The sequence below is a fragment of the Phascolarctos cinereus genome, unplaced genomic scaffold (genome assembly GCF_003287225.1).
Source record: "Phascolarctos cinereus isolate Bilbo 61053 unplaced genomic scaffold, phaCin_HiC Scaffold_5;HRSCAF=322, whole genome shotgun sequence".
Taxonomy (NCBI): Eukaryota; Metazoa; Chordata; class Mammalia; order Diprotodontia; family Phascolarctidae; genus Phascolarctos; species Phascolarctos cinereus.
The window spans coordinates 439215242-439234104 of NW_027555958.1; the positions used below are offsets into that span (position 1 = coordinate 439215242).

Genomic DNA, 18863 nt, shown 5'->3' on the forward strand with positions numbered 1-18863 from the left:
GGAATACACCATGTACACAGATATGCCAATTCTATACACACACATAGATTTCTATATACATGCATATACATATGTGGAAATATATGTGCATATGTATGTAACATAGCTGGGATTCAAATCACGGTCCTGCAAAGTTATTATTTTTTCCACAACACCATGGAAGGATACTCTCCTTTCCTCTCTGCCCCCCCCAAAAAAAAGCCCTTTCTGTGTTTTTAACTAATCACGCCCCTCTGTTACAGTACTGTGGGCTGACTGAAACTAAGAGTTGTGATCAATGTATAAATTGAACTCACTATACCTTCACAAATGCTTTATCCATGCAAAATGATTCATCTCCCTCTATAAACTGGGAGTTCCTTGAGGGCACGAACTCATCCTATTTATCTCTGTATCTCTTTCCAGCGCAGTATTCGTAATTCGTTGTTGTTGTTGTTTAATTGTTCATGCATGTCTGACTCTTCATGACCCCACAGATGAAAGCACTCCAGGCCCTTCTGTCCTCCACTATCTCCCAAAGTCTGTCCAAGTTCATGTTTGTTGCTTCCATGATACTATCTATCCATCTCATCTTCTGTCACCCCCTTCTCCTTTTGCCTTCAATCTTTCCCAGCATCAGGGTTTGTTTTTTTCCCCAATGAGTCCCATGTTCTCATTTTATGGCCAAAGTATTTAAGCTTCAGCTTCAGTATTTGACCTTCCAGCTAATAGTCTGATTTAATTTCTTTAGGTTTTGACTGATTATATTCATACTAGGCACTTAATAAATCTCATCATCAAATGCTAACCTATATAGCACCTTGAACAAAAGCCCAATAGCATTCAAGTTCTCTGAGAGCAGGGTTTTTTTTTTTTTTCCAGATTTGTCTTTCTATCTCTAGCACTTGCCACAGTGCCTGGCATATAGTGGTGATTAATAAATGTTTGTTGAATAAACAAATGTAATCAGAGGTTAAAATTAGGTGGAGTATCACTGATTTTGTGTTGATTGGAGAAAACCGATAAAGGTAGCCACAGATCAAATGACCTCGTTCTGTCCATTAAAACAGCCTTGCAAACATTGTTCAAAGACTGTGAGGACTATTTTTTTTTTCAAGATTGAGATTACAGGCTGGAACTGGACCTGTGAATATACAGTGAATCTCAGGTGCAGGGAGCTCCAGGGTGAGGAAACTCCTGCCAATTCAGGTCTATACTCTCTACAACTTATAGTCTTAGAGAGTTGCCTAGAATATGGAAAAGGTTAAACGACTTGCCAAAGGTCACACAGTCAGTGTGTTGGAATTGGGATTTGGTCCTCAGTCTTACTGGCTTCAAGGATAGCCGTATTTCTCAAACACCAGACTGCTTTATTCTCAAGCTCTAATAGCCTCAAATCATTTACCACAGCCTCCACCATATTGATGAGAATGGTGTCCTTCCAATGAGGAATCCCCACTGATTTTTACCATTTGCCACATCACCACTATGAGGGGCTAGGCATCTTCTTTCAGCAAACACACTTAGTCTGAGCTTACTTGACAGCAAATAACCTACTGGAAGATGAAAAGCGTAATCAAACATTTGATTATTTTGTCTACACAAAACCAAATAATTGCCCAGACTGATGTTTTCTCAACTGATTTGACTAAAATCAAGAGTTTCCAAGTTCTCTCCATTCATGGATTCCCAGGAAAATCAAAATAAATTAGACGAGGGTAAAAATTCGAAGTGATGGAAGAACATGTCATATTTCCTTCAGGTTTACTTCCTAGGTAGCAACATTGGGTAGTTGGAGGTAGAAGATTGGGAGTTACTACCAACTAGCTGTTGGCCTTGGACAGCTTACATGGTAACTGCTTCATAAATGCTTACTGACTAAGTAGTAGACAGATCTTACCTCTCTGGATGTCAGTATTCTTCTCACCTGTAAAATGAGAGGTTGCATTAGAATTTTAGGGCCCCTTCCACCTTTAGAGGTCTATGATTTTCTTTTAGATCATGGTTTTAGATCTGAAAGGGACCTTCATGGTCATCTAGTCTAACTTCATTTCATAAATGAGGAAATGGCATACAAGATGAATGAAGTGACTTGTCCAAAGTCACATAAATTGCAAGCGGGAGTGTCAGGATTTGAACTCACGTCTTATGCCTCCACTGGTTTCCTTTTAGGACAATTACTTTAAGATTAATGTGAATCCATAGGCCTATTAATTATACATTAATCCACAGCTACCTTTAAATATAGGTTTTACTAATGGACCTCCTACCCCATAATGGCCATTAGTGGTTACAAAATCTTATCCTCTGTACTCAACATCAGCTGTTTTTCTGCACGTATATTCCAGTTGTTTCTTTTTGTTAGCCTTCTGTCCAATAGAGAACAGTCTTGCCTGATGTCATACAGCTTATAAACTGCAGCGACAGTGCTCAAATCCAATTAGGCCATTGTGACTCCAAATTCTAGGCTTATTTCGCTAAACCAGCTATCACCCTGTTTGAGCCTAACATGTTTTCTACAGCATTTTGAGCCCTATTGATGCCAGTCCCAACCAAATAAATAAGAAAATGAGTAAAAAAACTAAAAGATGCTCTGAACTTGCATCTAAAGATTGAGAATGTGAAGCAACTATGATGAGAACTTTTGGATGTTAGCCAGAGATAAAGGGCAGAGGATTTCTGATAGAAATGAATAATGAAGAGACCCAAAGTTATTTTTGTATGGAGACCACATGAGCTCCAACTGAATAAAATGTCTAGAAATATCTAAATAATATTTTAAATTTCCATGTAACCATCATTTATTAATTAATCAACAAGCTTCTATTAAGGGATTATTATGTTCTAGACACTGTGCCAAGCACTAAGGATACAAAGACAAAAACAAATAAACAAAAAAAAAAGTCTCTGCCTCCAAGGAACTTATATATTCAGTTAAATAACTACTATATTCAAGATATGTTTAAGATCATGTATACTGTAGTTCAATAGGTGCAGATTCTGATTTAAACTGGCTTACTAGGTGTTTAAAATGTGTAATTTCATTTATTCATTTATTTTTTGTTATTCTACTTTAAAAAAAGTTTTATTGTATTTCATTTGTTTGAAATAAACAATATTGCTTGTTTTAAATGTTTACATTAAATCTTTTGGAAAATAGTTTACAATTATGTGGAAAACCAAGTGAAAGTAAAACTTTCCTCATAATAAGAAAATATTGTACAAAATCAACTAATATAGTGACCATATCTGACCTATTGACACCCATAGTCCACAGCTTTCTACTGACAGGATGAAGATATGTTTCCTTATTGATTCTCCAGGAACAAGATTATTCATTACAGTTTATCAGGGTTTGTCCACTTTTGAATATTATTGTTGCATTGTTGTCACTAGTCATTCTGTATATTATTCTGGTGGTCCCATTTTCTTCCCTCTCACTTCATATAAGTGTCCCATGTTTTTCTGAATTTCGCCTATTTGTCATTTCTTTTCTTACGGCACACTACTACTCCATTACATTCATGCTTCTTATTTATTCATACATAAATGCTTGTTGATCGATTAATATACCACAATTTGTTCAGTCATTCCTCAATCAATGGATATTCATTTGTTTCTACAAAAAGCCCTGATAGGAATACTTTGTATGTGGATGGCTATATGGCTAGATGAGAGAGAAAGAGAGACAGAGGGAGAGAGAGAGAGAGAGAGAGAGAGAGAGAGAGAGAGAGAGAGAGAGAGAGAGAGGGAGGGAGAGGGAAAAGGAGAGGGAGAGGGAAAAGGAGAGGAGAGAGAGAGAGAGAGAGAGAGAGAGAGAGAGAGAGAGAGAGAGAGAGAGAGAGAGATTTTTCTACTGTTCTGGGTATATACACAATAGCAGGGTCAAAGTTATGAACACTTTGGTGACTTTTATTGTTTAATTCCAAATTGTTCTCAAAAATATTTAGACTACATCATAGCTTTACTCAAAGTGCATTAATGTCTCCCCACAGTCGCTTCAAGAATGACTCTTCTGATATATTTTTTTAAAATCTTTGCCAATTTGTAGGGGATAAGGTGAAATCTCAGAATAATTCTAATTTGTGTTTCTCTTATCATGAGTGATCTGGAGCATTCTTTCATATGGTTGTTGATCATCTGCATTTCTTCTATTGAAAGTTGTTTTAAAATTTTTATTCTCCAAATCATTTGCAAATGTATTAGGAAATGCCTTTTGATCTCTTTTTTTTTAATCAATTGCCTTGATATATTAGAGACACATATACATATACATATGTATATAAACATACATACATATATATATATATATATATATATATATATATACTTTTAATAGTTGTAAAAATATTTTTCCCACTCTATGCAGTCACTCTTCTAATTTCATTGATTTCATTACTAGCAAAGTTTTTTTTCTTCCTATAATCTACACTATTTGTTAAAAATTCTCCCCCTAAAGTTGTGGAAGATACCTTCATTTATTCTCTGTTTGTTTGTTTGTGTTTTTAAATAATGTTGCCTTTTATCTCTAGGTTCATTTGGAACTCATTGTGACGTTTGACTTCAGGTTTTTGCCTAAACTTAATTTTTGTCAAAATGCCTTCTAATTTTCACAGCAGCTACTGTTGTACTCAGAATGTTTTCCCTCAATTGTCTGGGTCCTTGGGGTTTACTGAACACTGCCATGCCTTAAACACTTACTTTTGCCTGAAGACAATGTTAAAAAGAAATTGATCTTTGCTTTGGTTCATTGTTTTAAAAATTTCGGCTCCAGTTAGTGTCCAGCAACTTCTATTTCATGTGTTTGTTTCAGGCCAATGGTATAGAAAGCACAGATCCATGAGAAGGATTGTGCAAGGCCTGCAATAGGCTGCTCTGTCCTTTTACAGGGGGCTAATATTGGCCATACTCTTCTGAACTAGCTTCTTGACTAAACTTCCCCACATATTTTGAATTCAGGAAAGTTATATATTCAATGAAATCATCATTTCATATTGAAAGGCCTCTCTTTTTGCTGTTCCATAAATGGAACATGGTAGTTAGTGGAACTAATAACAAAATGTGGCTTGGGGGTCCATCTATAGAACAGGATGTCAGAAGGTGAATGATTTCCAGGAAATTCACTGAAGAAAAGTGTGAGAAGTTCATCATCCTCTTACAAATTTATCAAGATAATTAAGCATCTTGTCATAGATGGAAAAAAAAACCTAGGAATACATTTATTTATTTTGCACATTGATTCATAACCAACATGAACATGTGAATCTGTTCAGATGCTCTTGGGACCTAATCTGTCTCATCCTAGATTATAGATATCGAGGCAGAAAGGATGCTAGAGGCCATGTGGCCAAACTCCTCTTGTTTTATAAATTAGGAAACTGAGACCTAAAAAGCATGAACTGATTTGCTGACAGTCACACAGGTAGTAATGTCTAGGTCAGTATTTGAACTCAGATCTTTCTTGAATCCAGACCTACCACTATATCTACTATTCCACTCTGGCATAGATTGCCCACTTGACTTTGGGCAATTCTAAACTTTCAGGGCCACAGAGCCCACATCTATTTAGATGAAGGTTTTGAACTCATTCTTTTATGGTAGGTGTCACCAAATATGTGGTTGCTACCAGAAGGTCCCTGATTCAGAGTACTACCCTTTATTAGGACCCAGGATTGGTGGAACATTGCATTCTAGAGGTCAAATGCCAAGAGTCCAAGGACTGGGAAAGGAACCAGATTTGTGAAAGTTATGAGAAATATTATTAAGGAGCAATAAATCTTCCAGTGGTGACATTTTGGCATGAGTACAATGTTGCTGTGTATGACTGCCGGAGGGGTTAGATCTGGGACAGCTAATGTAGGCAGTTATGTCCCTTCTGCACAATGGGAGGGGAGAGTTGTAGGAACTCTATGCGACCCCAAGGAGCCATGCATGCTGGCTGTTGGGGCCCCAGACCCCATGAGAACTTTCTCTGTTATGCTGATAAACTCCACAGAGTTTCCCTCACAGTTCTCAAAGCCTGGACTTAACGAAGTGCTGGATGTCAGGAAAACAGCCCCAGTGTTTTGCCTGAGTTAGCCTGCACCATATAAGGATTAAACCCAGTGCTAATTTGCTTTTGTCACATGGGATGTGATCTCTTTGGCATTGTCTGCAGGGTCAAGTCAATCTCCCATTTTAATAAACTCATAGCAATTGAATTAATAAAACCATTTCAAATTCATTTCCACAAAAGAATGATTATAAGCAATAGCTTCTCCTTTGATTATAGGATGGCCATGGAAAGAAAGCTCTAATGGTGATTTGACCCAGTATTTCATTCTTGTTATTTCATAAGCCTATTTGTTATACAAATGTCATCCAAATATTTGTCCCCTCCTCAATTGCTACATGTTTCTCTTTTTTAGTCCTGTTTTTCAGTTTTCTTCAACAGTTAACTGAATTTTTCATGATGTTATGTAGGTTGGTCCTCATTCCTAGAACATACTCCTTTTCTGTTCACCTCTTAAAATTCCTTCATTCAAAGTATAATCCAAACACTATTTCCATATGAAGTTTTTGCTAATCCCTACCTGTTCCCCCAACCAGCTGCTAGTGAAAAATCACCTTGATTTATTTTGCATATTTTTTGTGGCTGTTTTGCTGTTTTTCAGTCATTTCAGTCATTCTGACTCTTTGTGACATAGTTTGGGGTTTTCTTGGCAAAGGTGTGGGAGTGGCTTGCCATTTCCTCCTGCAGCTTATTTTACAGATGAGGAAACTGAGGCAAACAGGGTGAAGTGATTTGCCCAGCATCACACCAGATTTGAACCCAGGTCTTCCTGACTGCAGGGCTGGTGCTTTATCTACTGCACCATCTAGATGCATTTATTTATTTATTTTAAATTTTATTTTATTTTTTTATATGACTCTAGCCATGTTTTCTTTTTTTTTTAAATTTTAAATGTATTTCCACATTAGTCGTGTTGTTAAAGAAGAATCAGAACGAAAGGGAAAAACCACAAGACAGAAAAAACAAACAAACAAAAACCAACAAAAAAGAGAAAACAGTATATTTCAATCTGCATTCAGATCCCGTAGTTCTTTCTTTGGATGTGGATAGCATTTTTGTGGCATTTATTTATATGTGTATATGTTGCTTCCCAATGGAATGATAGAATATAGACTCTTTGAGCATGGGGACTTTTCATTTGTGATCTGGGGCCTCCTTGCCCTGGAATATATCTGGGGCCTTCTTACCTGGGAATATCTCTCCTGGCTCTGCTAGTCACTACCTTGCATTACCTTGGGGAAGTCATTCTACCACTCCAAGCCTCACTGACTGCGTCCCGTCTTTCCAGTCTTCTTACATTTTATTTCCTCATACTCTGCCCAGTGACACTCACTCCCTTGCTATCCCTGAATAAGATACTTCATTTCCTGCTTCCTGGCATTTTCACCAACTCTCCCCTATAGCTGGAATTCTCTCCCTTTGTCTGTCTACCTCCTGGCTTCTTTCAAGTCTCAGTTAAAAGTTCTACCTTCCATATTAAGCCTTTTCCAGTCTTCCTTAATGTTCATGCCTTCTCTCGGAGACTATCTCCAATTTCTTCCATATATATCTTGTTTGTATGTAGTTTTTTTGCGCGTTGTCTTCCCCATTAGACTACGAGCTCCTTGAGATCAGGGATTGTCTTTTGCCTTTTCTTGCATCCCCAGTACTTAGCACAATGCCTGGTACATATCTTTCTTTGTTGTTGTTGTTGTTAGGGAGTTGGGGTTAAGTGACTTGCCCAGGGTCACACAGCTAGTAAGTGTCAAGTGTTTGGTCTGAGGCCAGATTTGAACTCAGGTCCTCCTGACTCCAGGACTGGTGCTCTATCCACTGCACCACCTTGCTGCCCCCATTGATACTACATATCTTAATAAATACTTGTTGACTTCATTCAGCATAAGGTTTGAATTTTATGTGAAATACTCAAAGGTATTTGATTTATGTTAAAATAGGGATGCTTTCAGCAAATTTTTTTGAAACTTTGTACTATTTTGTAAAATTTTAACGATATTTCTTCAAAGATTTAAATGCTGCAAGTATTTAGGTCTTTCTGTTTTCCACCTAGGTTTAATCTGTAATAAATTTATCAGAAAGCAGAAAGCAAAATGGATCTGAAACCAAAAGCAAAACAGAAAGCCTGGTGTCAAGCTGAAAAAAAAAACATAGCAAAAGCAACAAACCTACTATAGGCCAAATGGAACAAGAGAAGAATTATGAAATCATTTTAGCCTTAATCATTTAAAGACATAAAAATTAGAAAAAGCCCTACCATTTTCTTTTGAAAGAGAAATAAGCATATAAAACATCAATGGAGCATCATTTAAAATTTTTAACAGACTCATTAAAAAGTAAACTGTTAAAAAAAAAAACCCAAACCTGAGAAACATTTGTACATATAGGCCTCACTTCTGAGACATTCAGAATGTAGCGTTAGCAAGACTTTTTAGCACCTCGTGGAGGAGAGGGACAATTGAGGATTCATGGCCAATAGGCTTCTTGTATCAGAAATAATCTGGGCTTACTGAGTTACTAGGAGTCTATGCAACATTTGATTTCCAAACTCTGTTTTGGGAGGCATTTTCCAGACCCTTTTATTCTGATTTTTCCTCTTAGCCAGAAGGAGCAGAAGTTAGGGGCTTGTCTCAAAATTTTGAATACAAAAGTTAGAGATTGTCACTGAAATATATTTCACGAAATCCATTTTTAGAGGAGGATCATGGAATGACAGATTTTGAGTGCAATGGTCATCTAGTTTAATCCCCACATTTTACAGATGTGGAGTGCTAGGCCCAGGAACTTGAAATGACTTGGCTTTGGTCACACAAGGGAGTAAATGGCAGAGAGGGATTTGAACCAAGGGCCCCTTGACTCCAAACCTGATCATCTTTCCATTGCATTGGAAAAAATTCAAGTAACCAAAAAAAAAAAAAAGGAACCTCAAACCCTGAGCTAAGGCTTAAGTGGAAGCAAGCAGCATTTTAGGTCTTGTCATAGCCCTACAAAAACCTGTCACTTCATTTAAGCCTTTTCTGGAAAATCTATTTTCAGCCACCTTTGGCAGATCAATGAGCCAAGGGAGGTAAGTACCAAACCAGGCAACAACCAAGATAAAACACCTTCCACTCCCTGTTGAAAACTTAAAACCAACATCCCTTAGTCACACACACACACTCACACACACTCACACTCACACACACACTAAATAGCTAAATCCTGCTTATTTTCTGAAAATATTCTTCCATGTATTTGGTATTTTTAATACATAAAGACACTCAAAACAGGGACTATATCTTCCATAAGTTTGTTACAATGCCTAGCATACTGTGTGGCTTTAATAAACATTAACTATGATTAATATTCACATTAGGGAGTTCTTATGTAAAAGAAAAACTACTATAATTATTTGTTCGAGGGACAATTCTTTTACCTCTTACAGTCCCTTACTTAATTATTTCCTTGTGGGGGAAAAACAAATTTGTCCTATGAAATAATTTCATTCTCATTCTTTCCCTGCCACCTGCAAAAGACGAGAATTATATGACACCATAAGACCAAGAAGGAAAGAAAAATGTTTTTTTAAAATGTATCTTAGTAGTAGAACATACCGGATTATGACAACTACTCTCCTTGACTCAGCATTTGAAGGTTTACAAGGTACTTTTGTCTTAACACTAGTCTCAGGTAGGTAGAGTATGGGTTGTACCCATTTTACAAATAAGCAAATGGAGAGATTCAAGAATCTGCCCATGGTCATGCAGCTAGTCAGCGTCTACACTGGGACTCAGACTTAGGTTTCCTAATTTCAAGTCCCAGAAGAGAGACACAAAATGATGTATCTCACAAACCTCTGTAATGATGTATTTTACAAACCTCTTTCAGAGTCCCCGGATGACATCCGCACCGTTATTCTCAGCTCTTCCTCACCCAGCATGTCCAATCTGTTGCCAAATCTTGCTATTTTCACATCCATAACATCTCTCACATCTCAATGGTTTTCTCTATTCTTCTTGCCATTGAGGACCTGAGGGCCTTTTGTAGTTCTCTTTCCTTATTTTTGCTGAGACACTGGGAAACCCATTTGCTGTAGAATGCTGAGGCACCAGGATCTCCTCCTGGTGTGCTAAAGTGGGGCTTTCCACTAGCTGGCTGGGGCGCCTCCTGTTCTGTACTGCTCCCCTTCCCCAAAGGCAAGAGGGGTCTTTCCCGTTAAACCCTCAAGCTACCTGGGCTACTGGACTGCTGCTCCCCATCTTTCTTCTGGTTCAGCTATTCCAGGGTTTTTCCTGGGGCAATATTTTCTGAGCTTTTAGAGGTTGACAGGGGAGGGTGAGAACAACTACCTTTTTACTCTGCCATCTTGGCTCCTGGAAGCAGAAATCTCCCAAATTACTCTCCAGAAAGGTGGATCAGTTCACAACTCCACCAGCAGTGCATTATTAGTGCTTCAATTTTCCCACATCCCCTTCAACATTTGTCATTTTCCTCTTCTGTCATTTTAGCCAATGTGATAGGTGTAAGTTGGTGCCTCCAATTTCTTTTAATTTGCATTTCTCTTCCATAGTGATTTAAAGCATTTTTTTCATATGACTGTAGATAGCTTTGATTACTTTGTCTGAAAACTACCTGTTCATATCCTTTGACCATTTTTCAGTTGGGGAATGACTCTTATTTTTTATAAATTTGGTCCACTTCTCTATATATTTGAAAAATGAGGCCCTTATCAGAGAAACTTGCTCTAAATTTTTTTTTACAGTTATGATTACTGTGTATTTCTCTCCATTCTATTTCCCCTCTCCATTTATCCCACCCTCTCTCCTTTCACCCTGTCTGTCCTCAAAAACATTCTGCTTCTGACTACCACATCCCCCAATCTTCCCTCCCTTTTATCAGCACCCCCTCCTTTATTTTATCCCTTTCCCTTCTTCCTTTCCTGTAAGGTAAGACACATTTCTATGCCCAACTAAGTGTACATGTTACCCCCTCTTTGAGCCAAATCTGATAAGAGTAAGGCTATTTACCTCCTTACCTCCTCCATCTTCCCCTCTGCTGTAAAAGTTACTTTGAGCATCTTTTATGTGAGCTAATTTACTCCATTCTACCTTTCCTTTCCTCTTCTCCCAGGGCATTCTTCTTTCTCACCCCTTAATTTTATTTTTTTAGATATCATCCCATCATATTCAACTCATACCCTCTGTTCTCTCTGTTTATGTATGCTCCTTTTAAGTGCCCTAATAATGAGAAAGTTTTTAGGAGTTACAAGTATTATCTTCTCATGTAGGAATGTAAACAGTTTAACGTATTGAATCTCTTATGATTTGTCTTTCCTGTTTACCTTTTTATGCTTCTCTTGAGTCTTTTATCTGAAAGTCAAATGTTCTATTAGCTCTGGTCTTTTTCTTTCTTTCTTTCTTTTATTTTTTTTTTTTGGCTAGGCAATGGGGTTGAGTGACTTGCCCAGGGTCACACAGCTAGTAAGTGTTAATGTGCCTGAGGTCAAATTCAAACTCAGGTCCTCCTAAATCCAGGGCCGGTGCTCTTTCCACTGTGCTACCTAGCTGCCCCAAGCTCTGGTCTTTTCCTCAGGAATGTTTGAAAGTCCCCTATTCCATTAAATATCAACTCCCCCCATCCCTCCCCCCTTCCAAAGAATTATATTCAGTTTTATTAGGTAAATGATTCTTGGTTGCAATCCTAACTCCTTTGCTCTCTGGAATATCATATTCTAATCCCTTCATTCCTTTAACGTAGAAGCTGTTAAATCTTGTGTCATCCTGACTGTGGCTCCACAATATTTGAATTGTTTCTTTCTGGCTGTGTGTAATGTTATCTTCTTGACCTGAAAGCTCTGGAATTTGGTTATAATATTCCTGTGAGTTTTCATTTTGGAATCTCTTTCAGGAGGTGATCAGTGGACTCTTTCAATTTCTATTTTACCTTCCGGTTCTAGAATATTAGGGCCGTTTTCCTTGATAATTTCTTAAAATATGATGTCTAGGACCTTCTTTTGATCATAGCTTTCAGGTAGTTCAATAATTCTTAAATAATCTATCCTCAATCAATTTTCCAGGCCAATTGTTTTTCCAACATTATTCTACATTTTCTTGTTTTTTTTTCATTCTTTTGATTTTGTTTGTTTCTTGATGTCTTGTGGAGTCATTAGCTTCCCCTTGCCCAATTCTAAATATTAAGGAATTATTTTCTTCAGAAAGATTTTGTACCTCCTTTTCCATTTGATAAAATTTTTTTTTTTTAGGCAATTGGGGTTAAGTGACTTGCCCACTGTCACACAGCCAGTAAGTATCAAATGTTTGGTTTGAGGCTGGCTTTGAACTCGGATCCTCCTGACTTCAGGGCTGGTGCTCTATCCACTGCACCACCTAGCTGCCTCTTGATCAATTCTATTTTAAGGAATTATTTTCTTCAGTGAATTTTTGTATCTCTTTTTCCACGTGGCCAATTCTGATTTTTAAGGGGTTCTTTTCTTCAGTTGATTTTTGTTCCTATTTTACCATTTGGCCTATTATGTTTTTACTTTTCTTTAATTTTTTTGTACCTCTTTTACCAAACTTTTGACTTTTTTTCATGATTTTCTTGCATCACTCCCATTTCTTTATCCAATTTTCCCTCTACCTCTCTTATTTGATTTTCAAAATGCTTTCTGAGCTCTTTGAGGAGTTTGTTTTGGGGGCTTGAGACAAATCCATATTTTTCTTTGTCACTTTGGATGTAGCAGTTTTGACTTTGTTGTTTTCTTCTGTTTGTATTTTGATCTTCCCTGTCACCATAGTAACTTTCTATGGTCAGCTTATTTTATTGTTGTTTGTTCATTTTCCCAACCTATTCTTGACTTTTGACTTGATGTTAAATTTAGGCTGTTTTTCTGGAGCAGAAGGGGCGCTTTCCCAAGCTTCAGGTTTTTTTTGTGTAGCTTTTTTTAGAGTTAGTTCTGGGGGCCTGTAATTTTTCAATTCTTTCAAGGTAGGATGCTCTAAGGAGAGATGTTTTTTACTACACTCCTGGCCTGTTCTCTGGTAGGTGAACCATCACAAGCACTCTTTCTGCCCTGGAACTGTGACCAGAGTTCTTGCTCCCCTGAAGCCTCAAGTTCTGGTGCTAATACTACTCCTTGCCCTGGGACTGTGACCTAGGACTGCAACCTGAATCCATATATGGATAATGCAACAGAGTCCTGCATCCAGTGCAAGCAAAGGGACCCCAGTAATTTCTTTCAGATCATTTGTCCAATCTCCTAACCACCTGTGGGTTGAGAGTTCTGGAAGCCACTGCTGCCTTTGCTGATTTAGTTGTCCTCAAGGCTTACTTGCTGGTTTTCTGGAGCCCAGATTGCACTGAAGCATTCCAGGCTGGACTGTGCTCTACTTTCACCTTGGTGCAACAGACCTTTCCTGCCAACCTTCTAAGTTGTCTTGGGTTGGAAAACTGTTTTCGCCCATCCTTTTATAGGTTCTTTTGCTCCAGAATTGATTTTGAGGCATTACTTAAAAGTTATTTGAGGGAAATTTGGGATAGCTCAGGCAAATCCCTGCATTTGCTCTGCCATCTTGGCTCTGCCTTCTCTCTAGTAGATATCTTAAACTTAATGTGTCTAAAATATAACTCATTATCCTTCTCCCCACACCTTCCATCTCCCATCTTCCCCATTCCTGCAGAGGGCAAACACCATCATACCAGTCCTTCAGACTCACAACCTAAGTGTCATCTTGGATTCTTCACTATTTCTCAATTCTTATATCTAATATCTTGCCAAGTCCTTTCGATTACACCTTTGAAACATCTCTGAAATATTCCCTGTTCTCTCCTCTGACATTGTTACCATTGTAGTGAAGGTCCTCGACATCTCATGCTTGAATTATTGCATAGCCTGTAGGTGGGTCTGCATTCTTCAAGTGTCTTCTTACTCCAGTCCATCCTACATTTAGCAAGTAAATTGATTTTCCTAAATTACAGGTTTAATTATGTCACCCCCACCTCACACTCAATAAATTCCAGTGGCTCCCTATTGCCTCCAGGATTAAAAACAAAATTCTCTGTTTAGAACTCAAAGTCCTTCCGAAAGTAGCTCCCTCTCACTTTTCTAGTCTTTTTACACCTTACTCCTAGCCACATATGTACTCTTTGACCCAGTGACACTGGACTCCTTGCTCTTCCATAAATGAGACACTCCATCTCTCAGTTCCAGTCATTTTGTCTGACTATCTCCCATGCTTGGAACACTTTTCCTCTCTGCTTAGGCTGTAAGTCCCAATTAAAATCCTACTTTCTAGTGCCTTCCCTCTGTTATGTATGCTTTGCATACATTTATTTGCATGCTCTCTCCCTGTTAGATTGTAAACTCCTTGAAGTCAAAGACTGTCTTTTGCTTCTTTTCATATTCTCAGAGTTTAGTGCAGTAATTGGTGCATAGTAGGTACTTTGATTTTATTAATCGATTAAAATTGATTAAGAGTGCTAATATTGATAGTGGCCAGCTATAACCTTTAAGCTCCGAGGCACAGGAAATCTTCAACATGAGCTAAGGTAAGGTCTCTGAGAGGAGATGGAACATGGACCAGAAAATTTAGTCCAAAGAAGGATGGAAACAGAGGGCATTTGCTAGCTAGGAGAACCCTATCCTATATTCTGGGAAGCTCAGCACAGGTATGTGGAGAGTAATTGGGGAAAGAATCTCCTAATGAAGAATAATGATTCAATAGCTAAAAAAGACTCTGAAGACTTGCCACTCTGGCAGTTGGGAGTGGGAGGTGGCTAAGATTTTTTTTTCTCAAGGGAGACTTTTTGTTGGTCCATCTTATGGAAGTCACTTTTCTAAAATAACTGTAAAAAAGCCTTCAACTTTGGAAAACCATAATGCATCCACACATATAAAAAATTCACAGTGCCCACTCTTCATTAGAGGAAGAAAATAGTCCTATAAGCAGGAATTTCAAGTGCCGCCCAAAGCTTAGAGCAGAGAGAAGCTGAATAGCTACATGAGCAATGGGGCAATGTGTGATAGTGTCCAGCCAAGGCTTCATGTCTAGCTGAGCAGCATCCAGGGAGGACTATATGCAAAATGAAGAGCAACATTGGACACAGACTAATTGTTCAGTTGAGGCCAAGTTGATGACTGAACCCAAAGACTTCAGTGGCCCTAGAACATCAGAGTATGAGTTACCCTATACATGTGGTTACTCCTTTAGGGTGCCTCACCACATCATTTTGCCTACTGTTGGTGTGTGCATTTGTTGGAGAGGTTTAAGGTTCACCCTAGGTTTAAGGGCAAAATATTTTACTGCTCCTGTACTTTTCTTACCTCACTATTTTATTAAATGTTTTGTTCTGAAACAACAAGCAGAAGAAGAAGCATTTTTATAATGCTTTAAGGTTTGAAAAGATGTAATCTAATCTAATGTATCTAATGTAATCTAAATTGATCCTCATAATAACCCTGTTGAGGGCTGTTATCATCATCCCTATTTTACAGATGATGAAACAGACTAACAAAAGTTAGGTTACTCAAATGGGGGGCATCACATGCATAGTAAGTATCTGAGGTAGGATTTGAATTCAGGTCTTCCTTACTCAAAGTCCAACACTAGCCCCTAAGCCATCTAGTTACCTCAACTAATTGTGTCTTCTGAATGAGTACAAGTTAAAAACTTTGGTAGGGACCCATAAGTTGTAGCTTTAATGGGTACAGAGCTATATAGTGCTTTCAACCTGGGAGCAGTTTCTGGGGAACTCATCCCATGAGCTGGGAGTGAGATGGGTCCTCCAGGCTCTACTTTTAGAATAAATCTTGTGAGCAAGAGAGGAAAAAGAAAAGAACAATGATGGAAAAGTCAACTCAAGAATACATCTCTGGTGATAAAAGTGAACTTTGTGTGACACAAATGAAGGGCAAAAGCAATCCTCTGAAAACAATCCTCCCTGGTAATTGTCATGAGATAGAAATGGTTCTGTGCAGTGCTTGTGTGACTGGTAGACTTTTACAGCTAATAACTACCTAGAATCCATATCAACAAGGTGCACACTTAACAATACATTGCATACACTGCATATACAGCCAATTACTTACTCAAAGTGCAATACCTTTCACACAAAAACTCATGCTTTATAAATCATTTATTTCCTTATTAATCCTGGACTTTTTGGTACCCAAAAAAACATTTAAAGAAAACCAGCTTTTTAACTTGTCTCAGTAGAGCATACCTTGTTTCCTGGCTTCTCTCTCTATTAGCAGAATCTATTTTTCATAAGAAAAGTGTCTTAAGAATTATATTGACCAGAAAAAAAAAAACAGATTGGCATTATACCCCACTTATTATCCCACCACTGGCAGAATTAGAACAGTACAGAGCCAGGCCAGTAATGGGAAGTATATGCAAGGATCAGACCATATAATATTTGTCAAATATTTTGCATGCTTTAAATCACTATATAAATACTAGCTATTATTATTTATATCTGATAATTGACACATTCATTCCATTTATCACTTGCTATTTTAAGCAGTGCTATGTTTCCCTTCAGTCAATAATTTCTATAAAGGTAAGTTTCAAATACAATATGGGCCATCTGCTGAAACAGGGTAAAAGATCACTTGAATTTAGAATAGTTAAGTCCAAGAACTTCCCACCCTTTGTTCCCTCCTCCACACATCAAAACCCTAATGGTCTTCAGGAAAAGTCAAGGGTTATATGATCCATGACCAACCTCAAGCCAACAGAAAAACTATGCAGTAATAGTGAGTTCAAATGGCAAAAACAAAAAACCCAAAAGCAACATTTTAAAAGGATAAATCATAACTCTGAAAGGGCAATCAGTTAATCAACTCACATTTATAGCTAGGTTTTGATTAGTGCGAATAATCAGTCCCATACATTGGTCTTATGTATTTGAGTACATACTATTTGAAGTTATAACTGTATAAGTAGGGCAATTGGTTGCAGTTCAACAGAAATTCATAGAGCAAATTCAAATAATATGACCACTTTGTGGAATTCATTCTTCATACTAATTGGGACCTAGCTGTGTAACAAAGTTTCTATGTTCCAGCTCTATGATAGGCATAGGAGACACAAAGACAAGAAGGAAACAGCTCTTGCCCTCTTAGATTTTACATTCTATGAAGGGAGAAAACATATGCACAACTAAATTTATGTAAGATAACTATGTATACCACAAACACAAAGTCATTTGGGTGGGGAGACACTAACAGCCGGGGGGAGGAAATCAGAAGAGGCCTCATGTTAGAGGCTATTGCTTGACCTGAGCTTTGAAAGGAGCTAGGGATTCTAAGAGCGCATGCAAGGCGCAGGGGTTGACAAATTTAAAGGCATGGCAGTGGGAGATGGAATTTCATGTGTGAAGATAGGCAAGTAAGCTAGTTTGTTGAAAGAATGTGTGAATAGGAGTGATATGGAAGCCTTGAAAATTAGGTTGAAGCCAGGTCATGATGGCAAAGTGAGAATGTCTTCTCAACTACCCATTGGAAAGACTGCATAAATAAAACTCCAGAAAGTGTGCCAAATTCAAAGATTCAAGAAGAGAGAAAGGGTGTGGAGGCTGGTTGCTTCCCTTCTACCTCCCATATCTCTTTGCAATTGGAGCATTGATCGAAGAACAAGAAAGATGCTGTCAGAAAGAAAGCCAGAAATGGAGCATAGGAAAACTGAATTAGTGCCAGTCAGTTCCTAAAAGTCACAATGATAGTGAGAATTCCAGCATTGTAGAGTCAAATGGAGTCAATTTCTCATTAGAGAAAGACCCCATTGTTCTTCACTGGGGGTGGAAGTTTGAATCTCCTCCACTATAGTGGAAAAAAAATGTACTACAGATATGGAAGGTTGCTCTTCCCCTTTAAAGAAGGGAGAGTGACAGACACTATCATTTGCAAATTCTTTTTTTTTTTTTTATAGATTGTACATGTGCAGTTATGCAAAACACTTCCATAGTAGACATGTTGTGGAAAACTAACTCTATTTCCCTTAATCCTATCCTGCCCTCCCATTTATTCTATTCTTTCTTTTGACCCTGTCCCTCCTCAGAAGTATCTACTTCTGATTACCCCCTTTTCCAATCTGCCCTCCTCTCTATCATCCCCCTGCTCTCTTGTCCACTTCTCCCGCTATTTTCCTGTAGAGTAAGACAGATTTCCATAACCAATTGAACGTGTATGTTATTCCCTCCTTAAGCCAAATCCCATGACAATAAGATTCACCCATTCCCTCTCACCTTCCCCCATTTCCCCTCCACTGTGAGAGACTTTTCTTTTGTTTTTTTTTTTGTGTGTGAGATAATTTACCCCATTCTACCTCTCCCTTTCTTCTTCTCCAAGTATCATCCTCTCTCATCCCTTATTTTTATTCTCCAGATAAGACCCCTTAATCTTCAACTTATCCTGTGCCCTCTATCTATCTATCTATTTATACAAACATATAATTTTTTTCCTCCAACTACCCTAATACTGACAAAGGTCTCATGAGTTATAAATTTCATCTTTCCATGCAGGAATGTAAACAGTTCAATCTTAATAAGTCTCTTATGATTTCTCTTTCCTGTTTACCTCTTTATGTTCCACTGGAGTCCTGTATTTGAAAGTCAAATTTTCTATTTAGCTCTGGTCTTTTCATCAGGAATGCTTGAAAGTCCTCTATTTCACTGAATGACCATTTTTTCCCCTGAAGGATTATACTCAGTTTTGCTGGGTAGGTGATTCTTGGTTGTAATCCTATCTCCTTTGCCCTCTGGAATATTATATTCCATGCCCTGTGGTCCTTTAATGTAGAAGCTGCTAAATCTTGTGTTATCCTGATTGTGTTTCCACAGTACTTGAATTGTTTCCTTC

General features: G+C 38.0%; 1 long non-coding RNA gene across 1 annotated transcript in view; it reads right to left on the bottom strand.

The window, feature by feature from the left end:
* LOC144457845 (uncharacterized) overlaps window positions 1-18863 on the bottom strand; it is a 54090-nt gene that overhangs the window by 19434 nt on the left and 15793 nt on the right. The window contains exon 2 of the long non-coding RNA XR_013487395.1: window positions 1880-1906. This is a non-coding gene — a long non-coding RNA (uncharacterized LOC144457845). The remainder of the gene's footprint in view (window positions 1-1879; window positions 1907-18863) is intronic.